We start from the raw sequence: 20,031 nt of genomic DNA on the forward strand, positions 1-20,031 counted from the left end.
GAACAAGAGGCTACAAGATTGGCTGAGGGCCTGCTGTGGACCGGGAAGGGAGGCTGTTTGTGCTTATTCCACAGGTGAAAACAATTCAATTTGGGTCCCTACACGGCTGGTGCAGATTGTGAAGGATGAAGCTAGGTTACAAGATTACAGTTCTGAGTCTCCTGATACTGAAGTTCCATTTGGCGATAAGTATACCGCTGTGGGCCATAGTCAGATCCTGAACTGTTCTCTTGCCAGTGCATTCAAATGCTGAAGTACTACCTTTTGCTTACAGCTATTTGAGTGTTACTTACAAAAGAGGCTTTAAAACATAGTTAAACTGCCAATATTCCATTGGCTACAGTTGGTAGCTCAACCGAGAGTTTGAAAATTTTTGATTTGCCTATGTTATAGAGAAAAGATACAACATGTGTCTTTTAAGGTTTACAGTTTAAATTTAAGGTTCAAAATTAAAGCCAAAAGGCACAATTCAGGCTTAGCCCAGCCTCAGAGAGCAGGTCTGAGGGAGGTTAAGTGCATTTACATTTGAATTAAGACAATGCAGACTGCAACTGTAGAAGCTCAGGTGCTAAGCATTCCCTTTTGTTCTGAGTCTTTAGACCTGGCCCTAGAAATGTGCTTACTTGTCTCTTGTCTTACTTGTCTCTTGTCTTCATTGCTTCTTGTGAGAGGAGGGGTAAACTAAGACCCAAAGATTTTACAACAGTCTGTGGGCTAAAGGTTATGATTGTGCTACAGAAATTAAAATTATGCCTGCTTCCCTCCATGAGTATAGCTGTGCCTGCTGATAGAGTATGGTTCAGGTTGTTTAAATTCCTTTATATTCAAAGTTGTTAAAAATGAGATGCTTTGGATTCCTTTAATGTGTGTAACAATTATTAGAGAATAAGATTGGCTTTTATCCGATATATTCATTGGACAAAAAAGATTGGTTATTAAATTAATCCAAAATAAAGTTCGAATTTAAGATTTATACAGCCTAACTTGCCTTCTCCAGCTGCCATTTCAGTAAATGCTTATATAAAAGATGTTTTGTACCTTCCCTTTACATTTCTGATAAAGGTGAAAGATTTACAGGTAGTAAATTTATTCATAATGTTTAAGAGCCCATGAAGCGATATTTGTTAGAAATAATTGCTTCAGAAAATGGTTAATTGTTTTACATTTTATATATACAAATATTGTTGTTGCTTTAATACAAAAAATTAAGAGGTTAAATCTTTTGGTGTGTATTATTCATTGTGTGATACTTTATTAGTGGATTTCTTTAAAGAAAAATTTTCTGCAAGCTATTGCTTCAATATAATGAGCTTTAAAATTTTTAGAGTACTTGTTACTCCAAAAAAAGATTCAAAGACAGTGTCTTTCAATATTTGAGACAGGTTGGGGCTAGAAAAATGGCTCAGTCGTTAAAGGCTAGACTTTTAAAATATAAAGGCTGAACTCCCAGCAACCACATGGTGGCTCACAACCATTTGTGGTGGGAATCTACCGCCATCTTCTGGCTTGTGAGTGTACATACAAAAGCAAAATGGTTTACTTTTAATCTTGATTTGCTCTTAGTGATTTTTAAAAGTTGTTAAGAGATATTATTTGGTTAAAACCTCATCTTAAGCTTAACATAGGAGGATTTAAACCTCTGTTTGATGTTTTCAAAGGGATGTAAGTCCTAAATTAAATCATATGTGTATTTTCTTGAGTTTATCCTGCTTCAACACAATTAAATTATGTGTTGTAGCCACTGTTTAGAATGTTAAAAAAGGTGTATCTGCCTTTGTCTTGTTGAATGGTGTATTTCATAAAATAAAAAATGTTTTGGCTACATGATCTAATATCTCTAGCCATTTGAATAACATTAAAATTGATAAGGTATTTAGAATGCATCTGCACAACCGGTGTCGGTGTGTGTGGACCACCCCCATTTTTCTTTATGTTATCCAACTTTCAGAATAATTCTGATATCTTGGATTGTAAGAATGTTACATGCCTTTTGGCACAATGCTGGAATGGATCACTAGACCTAGCCATGGTTAATCAAGTACAGCAGCTACTGTTGTTAATCAAAACTCAGAAAAGACTTCTGAGGCTTTGACCCTTCCACAGAAAGTGGATGCATATCAGGCATCCTGTTGGTCAATCAGAGAGTTGATTTGCTCCAAGCCCATGTGGAGCAGCCCACGGATGTGGTTCAAATGAGCTGCGTGTCAGCAACCCCACATCCAGGTATTACACCTCTGAGGTTTGTGAATGATACATTTGTTCAAAGCCATAATCTTTCTGCTTATTTAAAAGAGAACTGGACTGGGGAGCTGGACCTGGTGCAGCAGCAATTGCAAAACCGGATCTTGAGCCTTGATGGAGTGCGGATGGACCCTGTTTCCCTTGGCAATTTTACTTCTTGAATTTCTTCTGCCTTTTCCTTCTTTCTTAAATGGGTGGGGATAGGCCTGTTTGGTACAGCCCTATGTTGTGGATTAGTGTTCATGTATGGTTGGTCTGTAAGCTCAGAGCCCAACAAAAACATGACAAGGCCGATAAAGCCCAAGCACTCGCAGACTTGGAGCAAGCATCTCCCCCTGAAAATTGACTATCTAGGCTAAAAAAGTAGCCAATGACTGAGACCCTCAGTCGATGCACCCCAAGGGTTCAGCCCATTGCACTGGGTCGATGAGAGGTCTAAGTCCAGCCAGCCCTTGCCTAAATAGCTGTGGTACCTGAATAGTAGGTTGACAGCCCTTGCACTCCTGGGAGCTATACTCCATTGCACAGGGACGGGTGTCAATTCCTCTTTACATCCCCTTAGCCCTTGCACCCAGAGGACTTGTTTGCATTGCACCTGGAAGGGTAAGGGAGAATCTTTGGGCTATAAGCTCTTGATCGCTTATTCCCCCAAGATGGAGTTTGCTGGATCGGGCTTTAGTTCGAATCTTGATTGGTACTGCGTTTAATAGGCAAAAGGCTGTTCCATATTAATAATTTAAACAGGGAGAGATGTTGGGAGCCGTAGTGAGTATGTCAGTATGCGCCATTCCAAGATGGCGCTGGCATCGTGTCTTCCAGTAGTAAACAAGGGTTTCAGCACCAGTTGTTGCGCACACCTCCTGTGTGCGCGCACCTCCTGTGGGAGAGAAACACGAGAGGCAGAATATGGGTAGTTACCACAGACGAGGCTTTACTCTGTATCACAGACGTGAAAAGACGCGGAAGGACGTGGAAGGAAGCGGAAGGGCTGAGACGTGGAAGGGGTCTAGCTTAAAATACACCCTAGAGTGACGTATTCACTTCTGATTGGCTGTTCACTCATCACCCAATATTACGCCTCGGGATTGGCCAGTGACTTTGGCGGGTTTTCTGCCTTTGCAGCTGCGCAGTTACTTGTTTACTACTGGGAAGACATGATGCCAGCGCCATCTTGGAATGGCGCATACTGACATACTCACTACGGCTCCCAACATCTCGGTGTCTAATTTGATTGTCATACTATGTGTATACTAATCGGCACAAAGAACTCCATGCATTTGAACAATTAGCAGCAATTAAAAACAAAGTGTAACTAAGTAAAAAGCCTATTTTCTTTCCCTAAATCATTTCTCAGAAAGAAATGCAGAAAACACATAACAGCATTGGACAAGTGAGCAAGCAGCCTCCTAAGGGATGCTTCTGCAAACACACTGTTGGTTGATTGTCCTTTCAGGCATGTTTGATGGCAGAGATCAGATGGGAAGCCCACCTTTAAGGAAGAATGCAATCCATATGTTTGGTTTGTATTGTCATCCTAAAGTTAAGAACAGTAGGCTTGAGGCTTTGCAGAAAACACCTTTACCAGCTGAGCCATCTTACCAGCCTTCCCTCATTCTGTTTCTTTAAAGAATTGTTCTTTCTTTGATATGTAGTCTAAGAAGGCTTTCTGGAAGATTAGGATTAGGCTTTAGGTTTCACTTAGGTGAAAGAGGGAAGTTCCTCAGGCCCAAGGGAAGGTGGCTGCTGATTGGCTAAAGATTAGGCTGTTAGCAGGAATCAGAGATTGACTCAGACAATGTATCCAACAATACTGTATTCAGAGAAGCAAGCCATCTTAGGAGGAGGGTTGTTTTTAATAGCTACAAGTCAGCTCTTCCCTTCTAGCTCTGTGACCACATGAATGAATGTCTCCTTCTCATAGGGTGGACAGTTTCCTCCTGGAGTCATTATGTTCTGCAATACCAGCACTCCTGGTCACTCTACCTTCCTCCTCACTGGCTTTCCAGGCCTGGAAGCCTCCCATCACTGGTTTCCATTCCCATCAACCTCATCTGTGTGGTTTCCATCCTGGGCAACAGCATTATCCTCTTCCTGATCCGCACAGATCCAGCTTTACATGAACCCATGTTCATCTTCCTGTCCATGCTAGCAGCCTCTGATCTGGGCCTCTGTGCTTCCACCTTCCCCACCATGGTGCGGCTCTTCTGGCTGGGTACTCGAGAGCTGCCCTTCGATTTCTGTGCAGCACAGATGTTTTTCATCCATGCCTTCACCTATGTGGAATCTGGTGTGCTTCTGTCCATGGCCTTTGATCACTTCATTGCCATCCGGGATCCTCTACACTATGCCACAATCCTTCCTCACTCAGCAGTAGCTAAAGTCGGGGCTGCCGTTCTGGTAAGGGCCATCTTGCTCAACCTTCCCGGACCCATCCTTCTGCTGCGTCTTATCTTTCCTCAGATCAGTACCCTCTCCCACTGCTACTGCCTGCACTGCGACCTTGTGGGTTTCATGGTTGTGTGAACATCGAAGTGTACTTAGGAAAGCTTAGGAGGGATAGCCAGGTACAGCCCAGCTGTACATCGTATTGCTCCAAGGCCGTGCTGAGCAAAGTGCGGTATGAAATCAATCACTGGAGAAAATGATGGAGCCGGGAGTCATGCTAACCCATGGGCTTCTGCAGGACCGATGCTGAGTACCGCTTGAACTAATTTTTTCTATCAGGAGCCCCCTGAAAATAATGTAAAGTTACTGGGGCAAAGGCACATCTGTAATTCTAATACCCCTATGGAACGCTGGATGGGAGGTAGAGGCAGGGCAGTGCTGGCTAGTCCAACATACGTAGCAAATGAGAGACCTTGCCTCAAACAATGTGGAAGGCAAAGATTGATAGCCAGCGTTGTCCGTGACCTCCACACAAGTGCTGTGGCACCCACACTGTAGCTGCATGTGACTACATGCACATGTTAAAAAGTATATTGTATTTAACATATAAGCTTCCTTTGCTATACCTGCCACAAGCTCTCGTTACCACTCCTGGGAGCTGAGTCCTGCTGAGCCATGGCTGCCTCTACACTCCGGTAGCTGGCAGGCTGGGATCCCTGCTTCCATTGGCCAGTTCCTGCCATAGCTAATTTCCCTGTGGCCTGTTCTGGCACTGAGCCTTCCCTGGCTGAGCAGGGAAGGCTTTATGTAAGAAGGGACGGTGTGCCCCTATTCCTGGCACTCCTCCAGGATCCATCCTGATGGCACACTACCTGTTATTATGATTATGAAATACTAACTGTACGTGACTGCATGTATTATGCTTTTATCCAACTGACAGCTCAGTTTCATTAGCTCAGGATCACATACGAGTAACAGGCCGTGCTATTTATTATATGACGTGCTAGGTAGCAGGAGTGTTAGATCCTATAATTTGGTGGGTCACTGTTGTGTGTGTGGTCTGGTGTTGAATGAAATGTTGTTATACAGCACATGGCTGTGTGCTGATGATCCCTGGACAGAGGGAGGAGCCAGAAGCAGGGGGAATTCTATTCTTGGCACTTGGTCTTTCAAGTGATAAAACTGGCAGTCTTAGTACCTTTTTCATTTCTGGCAGAGAAGGCTGTGAGTGCCAAACCTAGCTCCCAGGGGCTCCCAAGGGTTCCATGCACGTCTCTCACAGGTGGCCCATGGGTAGAGCAGCAAACTGCTCCTTTCTTGCATTTCCTCATCTCTGCCTGGCACAAGCTCTCTACGCCACTCCTGGGAGTTGAGTCCTGTTGGGGCCATGGCTGCCTCTACACTCTGGCAGCTGGCAGGTTGGGGTCCCTGCTTCCATTGGCCAGTTCATGCCATAGCTAATCTCCTTGTGGCCTGTTCTGGCACTGAGCCTTCCCTGGCAAAGCAGACAGCATGTGCAAAGACTGTTCTGTGCAGCCCATCCTCCATCCCTGGCATTTCCCTAGAGTCTTTCCTAGGTGGCTCAGTACCTGGTAGAATTCTTCCAGGAGCCTGCAAGCTACTCCATGTTAATACAGCACCACAGCCCATTCCTGTGTGCACCAGTATCTGCTTCTGGTAGGGAATCTGCAGCTATAACTTCTCATATGGTTCTTGCCAACCCTTTGATGCCAGGAGTCTTGCTTTTACCTTCCCTCCATATTATAGACTGCTTTAATCCCCATTGCCAAGGTCTCCCTAAATGCTGTCTGAGACTCTCTTGTGGTAAGTCTAGCAGGGAATATCCCTTCTGCCAACGCCAGCAGAACATGAGAAGGATGGAGAGTAGTCTCTTGAATGGCCCGCTACAGACCGAGTCTCCGCAGTTTGTGGAGATGCCCTGTGGATACTGGGATAGGGAGAGTCTGAACTAGAGGCAGGCAGTGTGGAGAGTCCAGGTTTCCTCTTCCTAGGTGAGCCTACCTTGGTTCAAGGCAGAGCCATACATGCATGTGTCACCTATGGGGGAACATTTGTTCTTCCAAAAGTAGTTATTCAGACAAGGATTCACTGTGAAGTTCAATATCCACAAACTGGATGAGAAACAGGCACGATTAATGTCAGGGATAAAACAAGGAAGCTGACTTGACCAAAGATGCTTGCTAGTCCACTCCGGGTTATGGTTCATTCTTTATACAGAGAGTGGTCTTGCCAAGCTCCCCCTGTTTGTGTTCCTTTGTGCATCCTGGAGATTATTCTTTCTTTTTCACAGTAGGGAAGTGTGGTCTGATTGAAACAGCAGAGAGAGCAGGGGTGGGTGAGAGTCATTCAGAGCACCTTTCAGCATTTCTGGGCTCCACTGGTAGAGTTTCTGATTCAATGGTTTAGGACTCCAATTTGTTGGCATTTTCTTAAGTTCTCATTGGTGCTTCATGTCTGAGGACAGTATGTTGGAGAGGTTTAAAGTGGTTAACAATTTGGGAATATTTGCAATGCAAGGAGTTTCTTAATCAAGAGACTTACAGTATCATACAGCTGATGGCTTTATAGACTTTGCCCCTGCACCATTATAAACTTGCACAGGTGTTTGCATTGTTTAATATCTTTATCATAAGTTCAACTCCAGACTCTGTATCGTTCTCTTAATTTATGTAGTAAAAGTAAAAATAGATTTGTGGATTTTCATTGTTTATGTGCTGAAATTGCAGGCACATCCCATCATGTCTGTGCATGAGTTCTTTTGGGCAGAGGAGGTGAACACTGGAAAGAGTCCCAGGCAGAAATATAGTTTTTTTTTTGTTTTTTTGTTTTTTTTTTGTTTTTGGTTTGTTTCTTGATACAGGGTTTCTCTGTGTAGCTCTGGCTGTCCTGGAGCTCACTCTGTAGACCAGACTGGCCTCGAACTCAGAAATCAGCCTACTTCTGCCTCCCAAGTGCTGGGATTAAAGGTCTGCCCAGCCAGAAATACAGTTTTACTTAGATAGTTTTTAAGTTCAAATGCTGGCTCCAAGGAAACTGTGTGGAGCCAGTTGTGGGAGACAGCTGTGGAGCTGTCATTGATAAGCTCATGTCTGAGAATGACCCTGAAGATCTCAACTGCAGCAGCATGGCTATCCAGATGTTCTGGATAAACATCTGGTATGTTTCTTTGTCCTAATGTCCACAGTGGTCTTAGATATTGTCCTAGTTTTCATTTCCTATGTGCTGATCCCCCGTGCCATCTTCTGCTACCTTCCCAAGATGCTTGACACAAGGCTCTCAACACTTGTGGCCCCCATGCCTTCCATGGGCCTGGTATCTTTACCACACTTACACAGAGGTTTGGACACCACATTGCACACCATATCCATGTCCTTCTGGGCAGTGTCTTCATTCTGACTCCACCGATGCTGAATCCTATCATTTATGAGGTCAAGACAAAACAGAACTGGGACCAGGTGGTTTATGTATTACTTTCAAGGCAAAAATGACTAATATTGAAGCAGATTTTTTTTTCCAGATATGAGGGGAATTTCAGTGTGAGCATTAGGAAGCAAGTGAGGCACTCAACTAATCAAGTGATTTCACATGTTGATATTTCTAGATGAATTCATCCATGGAGCATGGGCACTTGCTCTTTCCAAAGCCTGTCCTCTGTCATTAAATAGCAGCGCCTTTGGGGGCTTTCTTAGTTCACTTTCTTGCCTGTAGGGGGAGAAGCACAGCAGACTGTCTTGCTAAGTCTCTCTTACCCCTGTAACCTTGAATAGAGAATCAGGTAAGATGTAGCCATGGCAGTAGCCTTCCTGGTCATTGTAGTGTGTTCTATGCTCTGAATAACTTCAATCTCAGTAATCACAGATGTCCTTCTCTGTGTCCTTTGTGTCTTCAGGATCATCACCATTCTGTGTGTCCCCCTTTTTTCCCAATAAAAAAGAAAACAAATGAAAAATAACCCTTGAAACTGTGTCTTACCGCCATGAGCACATTACGGCCTTTCTGTTACCAGGGAATGAATGACCTTTCACAGTTTGTCCGCCTTGTGGCTTCAATTTTACTTTTTCCTGCTCTATTTTAGCTGTTGACACACATCTCATTCAGCCTGCATTTGGCAGGGTCACAGTGATTTTTTTTTCTCTTTTTGAAATTAACTGTGCGCTTATTTCAACTTAAATATAACACATAGGAGCTGACCAGAAAGATGTTTATTTTTCCCTTTTGGAAATGTTCTATATTATGTAGTTCAGGGTAGCCTGTCACTCTCAGTGTAGCCGGGGTTGACCTTAAACTTCTGATCTTCCAACCCCTGCCTCCCCTCTCAAGTGCTAGGAATATAGACATGGACCACAATGCTCTGCAATTTACAGCAGAATCATAGAGGAATGCTAGAACTGCCCAGGGCAAACCAGGCACCCTGCTACTCAGCCACAGACCACATCAGGACGCAGCTGGACTCATGCCATTTTCTCATACTTGCTTCCAAGCATGACTTGAAGATGCCATAACTTGAAAGCACAATAAGGAAGTTGTTCAGTATACATTTTAAATGAAAATAACTATTGTAAAGAAGAGAGTGATTATTACTGTTGAATTTACATTTTTAAAGGTGCTGTCACTTGATTTCATACACCTAAGAAAAACTAAATATAACCATGCTTACTCAGAACAACTGTATGTTTTTCCTAATTAAAAAAGCTTTTAATTGAGAGAATTACATCAGTTTCCCCTTTTCATTTGCTCCCTCCAAGCCCTTCCAGCTACTCTTTCCCCAGTTTCCCTAACGTCCCCCATTCAAGCTGATATCCTGCTTTTTGATTATTATTGCCACATATGTATTATGTGTGAGTACGTGTGCACAAATATACAAATATAGCCTGCTGAGTCTATTTTTGTTATTTGTGTGTGCAGTTTCGAGGCTGACCACTTTGCCTGGGGCAGCCAATGAGGGTGTCCATCGCTGGGAGAGGCTAATTATTCTCCCAGTAGTTATCAGTTACCTGTAATTCTTTGGGTAGGTGGGACCCTGTGGTACTCCCTTCTTCTATGTTGATGTGCTTATTTATGTTGTCATTGTTATGGTCATTTTTTTTTAATTTTTGTTTTTTTGAGACATGGTTTCCCTGTATATCGATGGCTTTCCTGGAACTCACTCTGTTCTGGTCATGTTTACACAGCCATTTCTATAAGAGACTGTTACTTTACTGCAGGCTTCCTGGTATGCTGGCTCTTACAATCTTTCCACTCCCTCTTCCAAGAAATTTCTTGAATCATAGTTGTCAAATAATAAATGTCAGAGCCCAGCGTGGCATGGTGACACAGACCTATAATCCCATTATGTGGAAGGCCGAGGCAAGGGTATCTCAAGTTCAAGGCCAGGCTGGGCTATGGAGTGAGCTCATAGGTTTAGGTTGTCTAGCATGGCCGGGAAGGCATGCTTTAGCAGTGACAGAGGAAGTGTCAGGAGCTAGTCACATTGTGACCACAGCCAGGAAGCAGAGCTTAAACAACAAAATTTAGTTCTCATACTCTAGAGGCTAAAAGTCTGAAATTAAGGCACTGGCTGATTAGTTTTCCTAGTGAGTCCCTTTCCTGCTGATAGAGGCCTAACTATTTATCCTCAGAGTGGTGAGGGTTTTCTGATGTGACATTTTAAAATATTTGGAGCCACATAATGATGGGGTAGGTGCTCAGGAGCCCCACCTCTCACTGCCTGACTTAATTCAGAGAAGGGAAGTCATCACCTCTCATTGTGTATCCTAAGAGGCCTTACTGAATAGTCCCAATTCAACAACCAAACAGACGGCTATTATTAAACTACATGAGGCACACAATGAAACTGAAATTCACTAAAGGAAGATCAGAGAGGTGAGGGACAAGAATTACTATATTGCATTATATACATGTACAGACTACCTTAAAACAAGTATAATATTGTAGTTGAAAAGTAATTGTATTATATTTACAGTATAAAACACAGCATTTAAGATATCTAGACTAGCTAAAAATAGCTAATTAAACATGCATTAATTACTTTACTCTGATGACTAATTCTGATCATTAATTTTAGATCGTTAATCCTGAGGTAACCCAAAAGACCACACATAGTATGTACTCACTGATAAGTGGATATCAGTCCAAAAGCTCACAATGTCCATGATACAACCCACAGACCATATGGAACTTAGAAGGAAGGAAGACCAGGGTGTGGATGTTTCAGTCCTGCATTGAGGGGGAAACAGGATGATCGTGAGGGGTGGAGGAAGAGGGAGACCTGGGAGGGAGAAAAGATGGGGAGAAAATAAGGTCGGTAATATCAGGAACTGAAGGAGATGTGAGGGAGGTACAGAGGGTCAGGAAATTGAACAAAAATATGTAGCAGGTGGGGAGGAGGAAATGGGAATAACCACTGGAGAGTTCCAGACTCCAGGGAAATGTGAGGCTCCCAGGACCCAATGGGGATGACTTTAGCTGAAATGTGCAGAGAAGGGGGAGATAGAACCTGTAGAGATCACCTCCAGTAGATAGGCATGGTTCCTGGTTGAGGGATGGGGCCACCCACTCATCTCAAGGTTTATAACCCAGAAATATTCCTGTCCAAAGGAAAAAAAAGGGACAAAAAATGGAACAGAGACTGAAGGAAGGGCCAACTGGGGACTGCCCTACCTGGGGATCCATCATATCTGCAGACACCAGATCTGACACTGTTGCTGTGGTCAAGAGGCACTTGCTGACAGGAACCTGGTGTGGTGGTTCCTTGGGAGGTTTGGCCAGCAACTGACCAATGCAGATGTGGATGCTGGGAGCCAACCATTAGACTGAGCTCAGGGAACCTGGTAGGGGAGCTGGTGAAAGGACTGGAGGAGCAGAGGAGAATTCAACCCCATTGGAATAACAACATAGGCTGCCCTGACCACCCAGTTCTCCCAGAGACTAGAGCACCAAGCAAGGAGTGTCCCTGGAGGGATCCATGGCTCCAGATCATATGTAGCAGAGGGTGGCCTTGCCTGACAGCAATGGGAGGGGAGGCCCTTGGTCCCTAGGAGGTCTGATGTCCCAGCATAGAGGGATACTGGAGAGTGGGCTGGGAGAGTGTCAGTTGGTGGAGGAGTACCCTCATACAGGCAAAGGGGAGAGGGGTGCGTGAATGTGGGATGAGGGGGGTTGGCAGAAGTGGGATATCATTTGAGATGTAAACAAATAGAATGATTAATAAAAAACAATGCCTAGAGAACTTTGCAGTGCCCACAGGTGTGTCTGAGATGGCATTTCCCTAGATGTATCATTATTACAGCCCATTGTGGGCAGAGGAAATTGTTTAGTGTGTAAAGCGCTTGCATTGGGGGTGTGAGGATCTGAGTTTGAAACCCTAGAGCCATGTAAAAGCTAGGTAGGCATAGTAGTGTATACCTCCAGTCTCAGTGCTTCTGGGGTGGGTTGTGAGTTAGAGACAGGAGAATTTCCAGAAGCTCATAGGCCAGCTGGCCTGGTGTATGTAGCAGCAAACTGCACAAAAGAGATGTATAACAAACTGGAAGATGAGTAGACACCCAGGATTGCCTTCTGACCTCTCTACGTATAGTACAGTAGAGGCATTCCTACACTCATAAACATGTATGTGTGTACACACACACACACACACACACACACACACACACACACACACATACTATACACACTGTATACACAAAAGAATAAAAACAAAGGAACATTTTGACTACAGTTAACAATAGTGTGTTATATATTTGAAAATTGAAAAGTATATTTTATGAGTTCTATCACCAGAAAATGATTAGCTGAAGCAATGCATTCACTAAATAGCTTGATTTGAGTGTTGGAGAGAAATATTGGTGGTTAAGAGCACTGGTTATAACAGAGGACCTGCATTTGTTTTGTAGTGACCACATGGCAGCTCACAAGTATCTGTAACAGCAGTTCCAGTGGATCTGATACCCTCTCCTGGCCTCTGTTTGGATTAGGCACACATGTGGTTCATAGACATAAGTGCAGACAAAGCAACCACATGAATAAAAGAATCAAAAAATCAAAATATCTTGTTTTGACCATTCCAGAGTGTATGCATTTTCAAGACATCATGTTGCACACCATAAATGCATACATTATTAATTATATAACTACTATTATATTAGAAACAGGTAACCAAAGTATCAATGAATTTATGAAGCATGCAGACCAATTGCAACATGCCATGAAAGAGGAAGATTCAGATGGTGCATAAGGCCTGAGCCCAAGTTCACTCATCCATCAAAGCAGATGTTCCTGAGATCGATCAGCAAGGACAAACACACAGAAGTGGCAAAGAGCACTGGCCAGTGTGGCAGGAGGATGGTGGTCTATCTGAGGAACAGACACAATGGGAAATGTTGCTGGGGAGGTTAGCTCCAACAGCATGCCTTCAAGAGTTCCCATCACCAGCGAATGACTGATCGGTTGGGAGCAACAAACGGGTTAAAGAGCTAGAGTTAACTATTCCAGGGTGTGTGTATACTTGAGTTAACTATTCCTGGGTGTGTGCATACTTGAGTTAACTATTCCAGGGTGTGTGCATACTTGAGTTAACTATTCCAGGGTGTGTGCACACTTGAGTTAACTATTCCAGGGTGTGTGCATACTTGAATTAACTATTCCAGGGTGTGGGCATACTTGAGTTAACTATACCAGTGTGTGTGCATACTTGAGGGCACCGTGTTGTAGATGATTAGTATACATGATTATCACTAGTGCATCAGTTACCAAGCCAAGGAAGACATTCTTGAGAAAATCTTGCCTGAAATTGAATAGTCGGGGCCATTTCTTAGCCTTATCTCAATCCCAAATCCCATTCCTTAGCTGTATCCAACACCATTCTCATATTCTAAAACCTTGCTCCCTGACTGGGGAACCACGAAAGGTCACACCATCCAAGCACCTTCATAGTTACAACCAGTGATAGACATTATCCTAGAATTCATTAAAAAATATTATTTATTTATTTATTTATTCATTCTCTCATACAACCCTAGTTTTACCTCCTACCTCCCTTCCCATCCACTCCTCCCGTTCCCTTCAGAAAAGAGCAGACCTCCCAGGGATATCAAACAAACATGGCAGATCAAGTTGCAATAACACTATGTACCTTGGGAGGGAAATAATGACTGGACTGCAAAAAAAGATTAAAGGTAAAACCAAAACCAAAGCTAAAACAAAACCAAAACAAAACCCAAGCAAATAAAAAAAAAAAAAAAAAAGAAAAAGAAAAGACTATACACCTTCTCTCAGATTAAGTCTGGAAGAGGCAACCCAGTTGGAGGAAAAGGGTCCCAAAAGAGTCAGAGACAGCCCTCACTTGTACTGCTAGGAGGTCCACAAAAAGACCAAGCTCCACAACTGTTACATGTGTGCAGAGGGCCTAGGGCAGTCGATGCAAGCTCCCTGGCTGGTGGTTCAGTCTTGGTGAGCCACTATGAGCTCAGGTTAGTTGATTTTGTGGGTTTTCTTGTGGTGTCCTTGACCCCTCTGGCTCCTACAATCCTTCCTGACTTTTTTTCTGCAGGATTCTCTGAGTTCCATTTAATGTTTGGTTGTGAGTGTCTGCATCTGTTTCCATCAGTTGTTGGATGAAGCCTCTCTGATGATGATCAGGCTAGGCACTGTTCTATGAGTATAACAGAATAACATTAGGAATCATTTCATTGAGGGTTTGTTGGCTACTCCCATAATTTCTGCACCACCTTTATCCTGGTACATCTTGCAGGCAGGGCATATTGTAGGCCAAAGGTTTTGTCATTGGATTGGTGTCCTAATCCCTCCACTGGAAGTCTTGCTTGGTTTCAGAAGATAACCTGCTTAGGTTTGGTATCCCTCATGACTAGAAGTCTTAGCTAGGGTCACTTTTGTAGATTCTTGGGAATTTCCATGGCAATAGATTTCTACCTCACCCCTGAAATGCCTGTGCTCCAATTCCTGTTGTCTCTTGAAGAACTCTCTCCCTCCATCCTCCCCCAATTTCTGCCGAATCCTTCTGGTTTTGGTCCCATCTGTCCCCAAGTCACCTTCAACATCTATTCTATTTCTCCTCTGCAGGGAGATTCATGTGGTCTGTCTTAACTTAGTCTCCTGCATCCTCCTTGTTACTCTGTCTCTCTGCATCTTTGGACTGTAGCATGATTATCATTTAGTTTACAGCTAATATCCACTTATAATTGAGTACATACTGTGTTTGTCTTTCCGGGTCTGGGTTACCTTACTCAGGATTATTTTTTTTTTCTAGTTCCATCCATTTGCCTTCAAATTTCATAATATTATTATTATTATTTCCAACCATTTTCTCTGAGGTAATGTCTGTCTTTGGCAGTTAGGTGTGTTTCTTGTATGCAGCAGAAGTATGGATCCTGTTTTCATATCTATTCTGTTAGCCTGTGTCATTTTATAAGGGAATTGAGTCCATTGATATTGAGAGATATTGCTGACCAATGATTGTTAATTCTTGTTATTTTGTTGTTGTTTATGGTAGTGTGTGTGTACTTCCATACTTTTGGTTTTGCTGGTGTAAGATTGTGTATTCATGTTTTCATGGGTGTAGTTAGCCTCCTTGGGATGGAGTTTTCCTTCTAGTACCTTTCGCAGGGCTGGATTTGTGGATAGATATTGTTTAAATTTGACATTGTCATGGAATATCTTGTTTTCTTTAATAGTGATTGAAAGTTTTGCTGGGTATAGTAGTCTGGGCTGTAGCATTTGTGTTTTAAGTTTGTCAATTTAACTAACAATATTTTAGGCAATAAATAGTTCATGTGAATACAGAATGATAAGCAAATGCCAGGTTTAGGGTGTAAAAAAGCAACAAAAGACACTTGTGTTATATGCCGAATCTAGATTTGAATTAATCAATAAATTCATAAGTGACATTAAGGTAGAAGGGGAACTGTGAAGGGGCCTAAATGAGTCTTCTTTGGGGGTAGACAAAATATTATATGTCTATTATATACATAATCTAGATTTAAATATACACAACATAACATGTATGTTGTCCATAAATAATTTTTGTTGTAGCAAGATTGTTAAAATAGAAGAGGGACTCAACAAAAGGATGGACTGGGTATTAGGACTATCTTGTACCTCACTGGTACAAATTGGCATAATTATGCTCTAATTGTATTTTGAGAGAAAAGTTTCCTTTTAACAGGAAGGGTGATGTGTAGGAGGAGCTAAGGTGGGAGGAGTACTGAGAGGAAGAAAAGGAGTAAGAAGAGGAGAAGAAGAAGGAGAGGAGAAGCTAGGTGATGAAAGAGAGATAGAGGGGGGGAGACAGGGAAGCAGATGTTCATGAATCTCCACCAGTCAAAGATAGTAGATATATCTAGGTTGGGTAGTGGGTTACACCTCTGATTGAACAATACCAAACTTATAAAGCCTATGATTAACATTTTTTTAAAAAATGTATAAATGCAAAAAGGAAAAGGGGGGCATGGGATAGGGGTTTTCTAAGGGGGGGAAAGGGGAAAGGGGATGGCATCTGAAGTGTAAATGAAAGATCTAATAAAAAAATATATATTAAAAATTGTTAAAATATTCTTGAAGACATGCTATATCTTAACATATATTTTTCAAGTAGATTTCATCTTTCCAGCCTACCCAATAAAAATTTCAATAAAAAAAAAAAAAAAAAACAGAAGAGGGACTATTTGGAGGGAGAACAGCAAGTTGGAGAGGGGAGAGGCAGAGAGAGGGGAGGAAGGACACAGCAGCAAGGCCCATGATTTATGTGTGAGGATAGAATAGAAGCTGTTCTGTATTCTAACTGAAATTTTGATTACAAATTTTAAAAAGGAACAAAAAGGAAATAGGGAACCCTTGTCTTGATGGCTGTCAGCTGCCGTGTTATGATTGGTCTCAGGGTCACCTGTGTCCACATGTCTCTTGCTCATTTGTCTGTCATAAACTATGTAAGTGGAGGAGGAAAGCAGAGAAAGTTGAGCTTAGCTGCACCATCAGATGATGTGAAAAATCAAAGGCTCAAAGGAGACAAGCAAGGAAAACAAATGTGTCAGGGGACAGAGAGATGGCTCAGTGCTCAGTGGCCCCTGTTGCTCTTACAGAGGACCATGGTTTGATCCCCAGCACCCAAATGGCAGCTCACAAACATCTGTTAACTCCAGTTCCAGGGGATCCAATGCTCTTTTCTGGGCTTCATGGACTCCAGTGGTGTATGACATACATTCAGGCAAAATGCTCATTTGTTGGAAGCCGACTTTAATCAGAAAGTGGCTAGAAAGCAGCTATCAACTTTGCAGCCATCTGGAGCCATATACCCTGATGAGAGACTTGTTTTTCAATAGCTTACAACAGCTGAAGCAGCACACTCTGATAAATATCTTGTTTATCCCACATAGCTTGTTTTGCTGTTTAGTGACCCCAGCTGCATGATGCATGTGGTAAAATGTTTTCACCTGTGTTCTCCTGTTTGTGCTTATAAATACCCAGGATTTCCTTGTAAGGGTGTGGTGTAGTAGTAATAGGAGGTGTAATAGTCAATATGAGTGAATAGGAAACAGTAAAGTAGACTTGAACCCCCCCCCCCAGTCTCGTCTCCATTCTTAGTGTCTCTTGTCCCTCCATCCCCAGTCTCTCTCTTGACCAGAGCACTTAGCCCCAAAGCGTGGGGCAGTGTGGACAGCAATATAGTAGCCACAAAGCATGGGGCAGTGTGGTCCTCAACATTAGTGGCGCCCAGTGTGAGGCTCCAGTAAGCGGGATACAGTGAAAAACACCGCAGGAATTGGAAGCGGCCATCCTCGCTCCTGTGCTGGAGAGCCAGTGGACTGATGAAGCTGGCTGAATTCAGAGGTGAAACAAAGGTGATTGCAGGGAGACCAGTAGGTCATAGTAATGAAATGGGTCAAGAAATAAGTAAGCAGAAACAGATGAAAAAGTTTTATAGATGCAAGGAGTAAACTTCAGGCTGCTCTGAGTCAAGAGAGCCAAACAGATAAATAGATAAATAGAAGGTTTCTCTAGGCAGAGAGCTGAGCAGAATGATAATGTTAATTGATTTAACTTTTAAAATGGGTGTGATTCTGAGTTGTGTAGTTATATTTTTCCTCTGGATAAAAACTCAATGTAAAGGTTTTTCTGGTTACTGGCTTAAGGAAAGGCTGATTTGGGAAAAAAGGTTTTTCTATCTGTTTTCTGAAGAGGTCATTAAGGTAGAAGTTATATCTTCCAGAATTATATGGATCAGACATGACAGAGGTAGGCCGCCAGAACACTAGATTCCAGAGAATCAAAATAACTATCTTGATACTAAAATTTGTTTTGAGATTTGTATATTACAGAATACATGTTTTGAAATTTGTATATTACAGAATACATAGCTTTGGTGAATGAATCTTCTTATCACCTGCATGTTCACTGATGCTCTGGACTTCCGGCTGGATGCAGTTAAGACAGACGTCAGAGGCTTATCAATTTACCCTTTCCCTCATCTCTCTTCTAATATCTCAACACCCATATTCAGCTTGAAGAAGTTAATGAAGAATCGGCGCCCCAATTCCCTGAACTTGGGGACTGAGGTGATTAATATTAGGCTGTCTTTCTAGGGAAAAGTAACAGTTTTATTGGAACAGGAAAGAAGATCTAAAATTGATTACACAGCCATAATCTATTGGTAGAAATCTATATAATTGTTACTAAGCTGATGCAAATTCAAGGATTTCATTGGTATAATTTCTTCTATTGAAAATTTGTGGGTACAAGGCTTAGACCTTTTACTTCTCCAAAAGGGGAAGTTGTGTGTTGCATTAAAGAGTGTTGCTTTTATATCAACTATTTAGGCATTAAGTCTCTTGTCTCTCAGGTTCATGCTGTTCAACAAACTGATGGCTTTTGTATGACAACAGATAGATGTTATTCAAATGAAACCCATACAGGTCCACTATTACAGGCTGGAAGTAGGGGACTCTGAAACCTCTGTCATCAAGACTGAGGAGGATTAACTCCTAACTTACGCGCTAAGCTAGGTAGTCAATGACAGGTAAGAGAACATACCAAGACCCTTGCCCCTAAAAGAAGGGAGGCCTCACCATCCTAAGACAGGAGCTCAACCAATGGCTGTTGAGTATCCAAGGATGGGAAAGGGAGGCTGGGGTCCTTTGTTCCAACCTAGGACAGGCATGGATTCTGTAAGTTTTCCCAGCCTTCCCTTTTGAAAAAAAATGAAAAAGGGGGACTTGTTGGGAGCCAACTTTAATCAGAAAGTGGCTAGAAAGCAGCTATCAACTTTGTAGCCATCTGGAGCCATATACCCTGATGAGAGACTTGTTTTTCAATAGCCTACAACAGCTGAAACACACTCTGATAAATATCTTGTTTATCCCACATAGCTTGTTTTGCTGTTTAGTGACCCCAGCTGCATGATGCATGTGGTAAAATGTTTTCACCTGTGTTCTCCTGTTTGTGCTTATAAATACCCAGGATTTCCTTGTAAGAGTGTGGGGTAGTAGGTGGGGTAGTAGTAGTGGTGTAGTAGTAGTGGTGGTGGTGGTCAGTAGGAGGTGTGAATATAGTCTGTGGGAGACAGTAAAGGAGACTTGACTATAGATCCTCTGGCTTGTCTCTATTCTTCCCATCTCTTCCCCTTCTTCTCCCCACTCTCTCTCTTGCTAAAACCTGACCTGTGGAACAGAGTGGGCCGTTGCACTCATACACATAAAATAAAAATAAATAAAACAAAATAAATAATTAAAACCCAAAACAAACACAGCAGTGCTGTGAACAGTCACAGTTTGCGCGTTCTCTTAATGAGGAATGCATACTTTATTCCTTAGGCTGCAGAGCTCTGCACTACCATTCACTCTAAGGTGAATATCCCTTTAACACAGTCCTTGTATGAAGAATGAAACATGTGTGGCTGCAGAGATAGCTCGGTGGGTTAGAGTACTTGGTATGCAAGCATGAGGACATGAGCTTGGATCCCATCATCTTTTTAAGAACCTGAGTGTGGCCGTGAGAACCTGCAAAGCCAATGCTGTTGGGGAAAGAGACAGGGGAATGACCCAGGCTTGCTCACTATCAGTTTAACTTCAAAACCAGTGAGAGATGCCATCTTAAAGGAACATGGCATAAAGGGATAGAGAGCAGGGCAGTTGACAGCTTCCTCTGGCCTCTGTTCACTTATCAGCATGCATGTAAAAGTGTGCATACACTATACACACAAATACACACTCACACACACACACACACACACACACACACACACACACACACACGTATGCACGCATGCACACACAAACATAGGATAAAACCCACAAATCATTGATAAATACTATCAGCTTTTTATTTATGTTGAATGTTGGGTTTAACATTCATATAGTTGAACTAGTTGTGAAGGCA

At 42.6% G+C, this 20,031-nt stretch overlaps 1 pseudogene; it reads left to right on the top strand.

Moving 5' to 3' along the window:
- Window positions 1–4,189: 4,189 nt before the first annotated feature.
- Window positions 4,190–4,764, top strand: LOC117712680 (olfactory receptor 51G2-like; annotated as a pseudogene).
- Window positions 4,765–20,031: the final 15,267 nt, after the last annotated feature.

This window comes from Arvicanthis niloticus, chromosome 1 (assembly GCF_011762505.2).
Source record: "Arvicanthis niloticus isolate mArvNil1 chromosome 1, mArvNil1.pat.X, whole genome shotgun sequence".
NCBI lineage: Eukaryota > Metazoa > Chordata > Mammalia > Rodentia > Muridae > Arvicanthis > Arvicanthis niloticus.